Below are 6,000 nucleotides of genomic sequence, written 5' to 3' on the forward strand. Positions count from 1 at the left end.
CTTGCAAGATTTATACCTGCCATATTGAGAAGTAAACCTGCTGTGGCATTTGTGTTACAAGGGACTGCATCATCATTATCAACTGTAAACTGTCTGTACAAAGTTGGACTGTTTTCCAAAGTAAAGCAACGTTAGGTTCAATATACCACCTGTGTACTTCACTTACTGCTACTAGAAACCGGTGTGCCACCATTACAGGCACTGGCGTCACGATCCTTAAAGGGACCTTGCCTCAGGCACTCAAAACACCTGCAACATCCAGGGCACCTCACCCAACATCAGGCCAGGTCTCTCCATACAGAGTGTGCCCCAGAGGAACTTGTGTCTAACTCTCCTTCACTGCCGCATGCCTGCCCAGGGTCCTCCAAAAAGTGAGTAATTCTCGATTGCCCATAACCGTGACCTCACTGTCGCAATACCCTGCAGGCCTGGCGTGCTGCACAGAGATGCCATGACTTCCTTTTCAATCACTGAGTAGAGGTTTGGGATTGCCTTTTTTGAAAAAAAATTTGTCCGGGTACCTTCCACTGTGGTGTCCCAATAGCGGCAAACTTTTTCAAGGCCTCAGACTCCACCAGCTGGTATGGTAAAAGCTGGCGGGCTAAGAGTTCCGTCAAGCCAGCTGTCAGACGCCGGGCAAGGGGGTGACTCTGTGACATTGGTTTCCTACGCTCAAACATTTCCTTTACAGACACCTGACTGTGGGCAGATGAGATTGAACTGCTGAAGGTGAGAGGCGGAGTGGCGGGTGGTTGAGAGGGGGCAAGGAGGACAGCAGTGGTTGACGTGGCTGAAGATGATGGACCAGGAGGAGGATGGTGGCTTTGAGCTTGTGTGCTGCTTCTACTCGTCATCATGTGTTGATCCCATAGGCGTTTGTGATGTGAGATCATGTTTCTTCGCAAAGCAGTTGTACCGAGGTGGGTGTTGGATTTCCCACTACTCAGTTTCTTTTGGCACAGGTTGCAAATGGCATCGCTGTTGTCAGAGGCAGATACACACAAAAAAATGCCACACTGCTGAGCTTTGCAATGACAGCATTCTGGTGGTGGCAACAGCATGCGTTGATTGGCGTGCTGTCAGGCTGACCCCGAGTGCCGATACATGCTGTCTGACTGTGCCACTAGCTCCTTGCGACGACCTCCCCCTGCTTCCAACTCGTCTCCTCCTTCTCTCTGTCTCCCCTTCTGAACTTTACCCCTCTTCTTCTTCTCTTCGAGCAGGCACCCACGTGGCATCCACGGACACATCGTCATCATCAACCACTTCACTTGTATCTGACACCTCAGCAAAGGAAGCAGCAGCGGGTACAACATCATCATCATCATCACACTGTACGTCCATGTGTGTAATGCTGCCTGACTGAGACATATCCCTGTTATCTACATCCCCTGGCAATAATGGTTGCGCATCACTAATTTCATCCAACTGATGTGTAAATAACTCCTCTGAGGGATCAAGTGAAGCGGCTGTGGTGGCTGCGGTGGTAGTGGTGGTGGTAGTGGTGGTGGTGAGTGGTAACTTGAGAGCAGGTGACCAAACCTGAGCTGGAGGAGGATGGTGCGTCAAGGTTCTTAGCGGAAGCTGAGGAAGATTGGGTGTCCTGTGTAAGCTAGTCAACGATTTTCTCTGAATTTTTTGGGTTCAGGGTACGTGGCCTCTGAACACTGGGCATTATTCCAGGGCCAGTGGAAATCACAGCATCACGAACACGACGGCCCCTGCGGGGTGGCCTGCCTCTGCCTGTCATTTTTTGTTAGATAAGTGGTACTATGCGTGCAAGGTACTGTGCCACCCTATATAAGTGGTGGGCAGTGGGCACAGTACAGTCTGTGTGGGCCTGACACACACGGGCTTGCAACTGTGATTATATCACAGAAAAATATTAAATATAATTTTTTTTATTTGCAAGGTATTTGAGTGAGTGACATCCTGTAACGGTATAAATGGAGGCCTAGCCACTAGCCAGTGGCCCCAATACAGTCTGTGTGGGCCTGACACACACGGGCTTGCAACTGAGATTATATTACTGAAAAATATTAAATGGAATTTTTTTTTATCTGCGAGGTATTTTCTGTCACACCCTGTATGAATGGTGTGCACACAGTGCTGTCTGTGACTGAGCCTGCAGCCTCTCACACACGGGCAGGCAACTGCAATATATATATATATATATATATCCATAAGAAAACTGTGGCAGCACTCCCTTGGAAGCTGTATAAGATGTAGGGTGCCCGCGGTGGTCCCTCGATTCAGGACGGAAGACAACAAAGAAAGTTCGCAGCACTCCTTGAAAGATAAAATGTGCTCTTTTATTCACACATATCAAGTGACAACGTTTCGGTTCTCTCACAGAACCTTTCTCAAGTCAGGTGAAACATAAAGTGCAGTAGTGCCAGTATAAATACATCATCAGGTTGTTACCAATCAGTTCATCAACCAATACAAAAATAGTGCACTCCCCTTTGTGGATGTATTACAATTCATTCATTTGCCCCACATGTCAATATAGACAGACTAACTAACATCCTCTATACATACTGTGCTGTTATAATCATACTATGCTTTCACCTTTTTCATAATCATAGTGCATATATAAAGTGCCAATAAAAGTGCATAGTGCTGTTAAAACATATTAACCTCAATACCTTGCTGGGGGTATATGAAATAAACCAGGTGGATGGCGTCTTAACTCGTGTGGAAGATATTCTTTCTGTTTCTTTTTTTATTTTTTGTTTCAAAAATAAAGTATAATAACATACGGCAGTACGTGTGTAAACGTTTTCGGCTATGCAAAGCCTTCCTCAGACACTGTGCCGCAGTGTGATGTGGATATGATGGTGAAGAGAGGGTAAAGTTTGTGCCAATGGAAACGGAGCTATGCTCCAAGTACACCAAAATTTTGGTGTACTTGGAGCATAGCTCCGTTTCCATTGGCACAAACTTTACCCTCTCTTCACCATCATATCCACATCACACTGCGGCACAGTGTCTGAGGAAGGCTTTGCATAGCCGAAAACGTTTACACACGTACTGCCGTATGTTATTATACTTTATTTTTGAAACAAAAAATAAAAAAAGAAACAGAAAGAATATCTTACTTATCTGCTGTGATTTTTGCTAATATACTACCCGGGGTGGGAACCCTATACACAGCAGCAACCGACTGTTTGCAAAAACAAATTTTTGTCTAAAAATTAACTCGTGTGGACGCACGGTGATTCTCCGCGTCTCGTCCTCGCCAATGCGCATGTGTCAGCCCTTCCCCTGTTGTTAGGCGGTACATAACCGCTATGCGTCACCAGCGGGCGAGACCAAGCGCCGTGACGTCCGGCATACTGCGTAAGCACGCACCGCGCGCATCACGTGCCCGCGATCCTGCCGCCACAGGCACCAGCGTCACTTCACTTGCCTTATCCGCCATTTTACTACAGGGCAATCTTTTGGGCAATGACTCTATCTAACACCCTCCTTCTTCCTGTTGATTTCTACAATTCAAATTACCAACCCAGCAAGATAGGTTAACAATGATCCTGTCCGATAATAAAACAACATGAAAAGTCGTATTGTAACGTAAATAATCAACCTAATTTCCACTAGGTTCACCCAATACAGCATTCTGGACACATGAGAAAGAGGGCAATAGAGGAAGGGCACTAGCCCACCATCCCCCCTGTTACCCTAAACTCGACGTTTAATCCTTTGGGTTTCAAAGTATCCAAACAAAAGATCCATCTGAGTTCATTTTTCTTTAAAACAGTTAACCTATCTCCTCCTCTTTCTAATGGTTTAACATGATCCAAGATCATAAATCTCAGATCACTTTCTTTATGATTCTTCTCCGCGAAGTGTTTTGACACCGGCAGATCTTTTCTTTTATTTCTGATGGATTGTCTATGGTTATTTAACCTGGTTTTCAGATCACATGTGGTTTCACCCACATAGAGCTTTTTACAAGGGCACCATAGCACATAGATTACCCATGATGAGTCACATGTGAGATAATATTTAATATTAAATGTTTCCCCTGTTTCGGGATGCGTGAATACTGACCCCTTCTGCATGAATTTACAGTTCACACACCCCAAACATGGGAAACATCCTGTACGTTTCATCTTTAGGAAAGTTTGTCTTGACTGATTTTTTTCACGGACTTGGGAGTGCACCACTTTGTCCCTAATATTACTTGCTCTTTTGTATGCCATCATAGGTGGTTCTTTAAAGGCCGCTATATTGGGGTGACCACTACTCAATAACCCCCAATGGCGCCTCACTATACGTTCTATATTTGGGCTCAACTCATTATAGGATGACACAAAAGGTAGCCTTTCACTACCCTGTTTTGGTTTAGTGACTAGCAATTCCTCTCTGGACATGCCTCTCACTTTATCCGAGTGTCTTTTCACAAGATTTCTAGGGTATCCCCTGTTCACAAAAGATTGCTCCATATTTTTTAATGCTTGATTCATATTGTCATCCTTGTCCACTATTCTCCTTACTCTGAGCATTTGACTAAATGGTAGGGAATTAACCATCCTTCTTGGGTGTCCACTTGCAAAATGCAATAATGTGTTCTTATCAGTGGGTTTAATATTCAAATCCATGTGTATTTGTTCATTCTCTATATAAACCTGGGCATCTAGATACTGCACCCGGTCCACCGATGCCGTTAATGTAAATTGGATCTCCCTATCTAGGGAGTTCAAAAATACATGAAAGTCCATCAGTGCATCCATGGTGCCAGTCCAAATGAGGAAAATGTCATCTATGTATCTCCACCACGTCAAAACTTGGTTGAAGTGGGGAGATACATAGACAAGACGCTCCTCAAATGACCGCACAAATATATTTGCGTAAGTGGGCGCGGCGTTGGACCCCATCGCCGCGCCCACCATCTGCAAATAGAACTGTCCCTGGAACACAAAGTAGTTGTTCCGCAACTATGTATCTCCTTTACATGTTGAGTGGTGTCCTTGACCACGATCCCACCCCCCTTATCGGCGGGTTTTATGGTGAGATCGGGGTTCATGGACAACCCCTCCAGGGCAGACATTTCTTGTACAGTAATGTTTGGTTTCACAAATGCATTCAATTTAGTTTTCCGTCTCAATAGGGCTATGTCCCTTTTCACTGCTTCAATAAAACATTCTAGGGCATGTGAATTCACAATGGGAAAAAAATCACTTTTTAAATGTAAACCAAATTGCTTCAACGTTAACCCAATATCTGATGAAACAGCCTCATTTGCAATCAAAGTGTCAGTAGAACCAGAGTCGAACCACACCCTCAGTCTAAGATTCCTGAAGAGGCGGTTCAAGTCCAGTTCCAACTGAAACCAATCAGGCTTAGCCTGAGGACAAAAGGACAGTCCTTTATTCAATACCTTCAATTCATGTTCAGTCAATATATGTGAAGAAATGTTTACCACTACGTTCCTCTCTACTTCTTCTTTACATTCATCTGTCTGGGGTTGTTGGTCCTCGTCAATCTTTGTGCTCTGGTTTTTCCCAGCTCTTCTGTGTCTTCGACCTCCTATTCATGTGGGGCGTCTCCCATATTGTAGTGTGCTCCTAAAAAAGTCCCTGGTGGAATAGTATTGCTGTCATCATTTGTGGTATCTTTGTTACTCTCCCACTTCTTCATTTCCTTATTCCGTTTAGGTATCTTTCTTGGCATCATGGTCCTATCAACATGCCAGGGTTGTTCCCAAATATAAACATGTCCAGACTCGTAATCATTTTGATCCCTATGCCATTTAGACCTTTTGATCTCTTCAAGGAACTTTTCACATCTTATCCAGGGACGGCCGATAAATTCTGGCAGGAACTCCATTTTCTCAAATATTAATGTCTTTCTTGACAAAATATTGAGAGAATATGCCATGGGTGCGAAATCATATATCAGAGATACTGGAGACTTTATCACCAAAATAAGAGATACGGATTCCTAAGGGGGCTATTTTAGCGTCCTTTGATATTGTATCACTATATACTTCGATTA

Source organism: Bufo bufo, chromosome 2, assembly GCF_905171765.1.
Source record: "Bufo bufo chromosome 2, aBufBuf1.1, whole genome shotgun sequence".
NCBI lineage: Eukaryota > Metazoa > Chordata > Amphibia > Anura > Bufonidae > Bufo > Bufo bufo.